This window comes from Diprion similis, chromosome 14 (assembly GCF_021155765.1).
Source record: "Diprion similis isolate iyDipSimi1 chromosome 14, iyDipSimi1.1, whole genome shotgun sequence".
NCBI lineage: Eukaryota > Metazoa > Arthropoda > Insecta > Hymenoptera > Diprionidae > Diprion > Diprion similis.
The window spans coordinates 14,301,861-14,302,145 of record NC_060118.1 but is presented as its reverse complement, the minus strand read 5'-3'; positions in this window follow the sequence as shown (position 1 = coordinate 14,302,145).

Below are 285 nucleotides of genomic sequence, written 5' to 3'. Positions count from 1 at the left end.
CCAGGACCAAATAGGTCCAGCAACCGTTCCCCCCCCCACCCCCCCGGGGGGGGTCAAATGTGGGAGGGGGGAGGGGGCCGTGGGGGACATAACGGGCGGGGGGATCCTGCACCCGACCCACCCACCCCCCCTCGCCCCCCCCCCATTTTTGCCCCCCCCCCCCTCAAAATCTCAAAAACGGCCCGATAGATTTTGGAATAAATAGCGGCATCGGAAAGAGCGGAAAAAATCCGAAAAAGTTCACTCAAAAACCGAAAGTCCACCGATGGCAACGGCTATAACCTA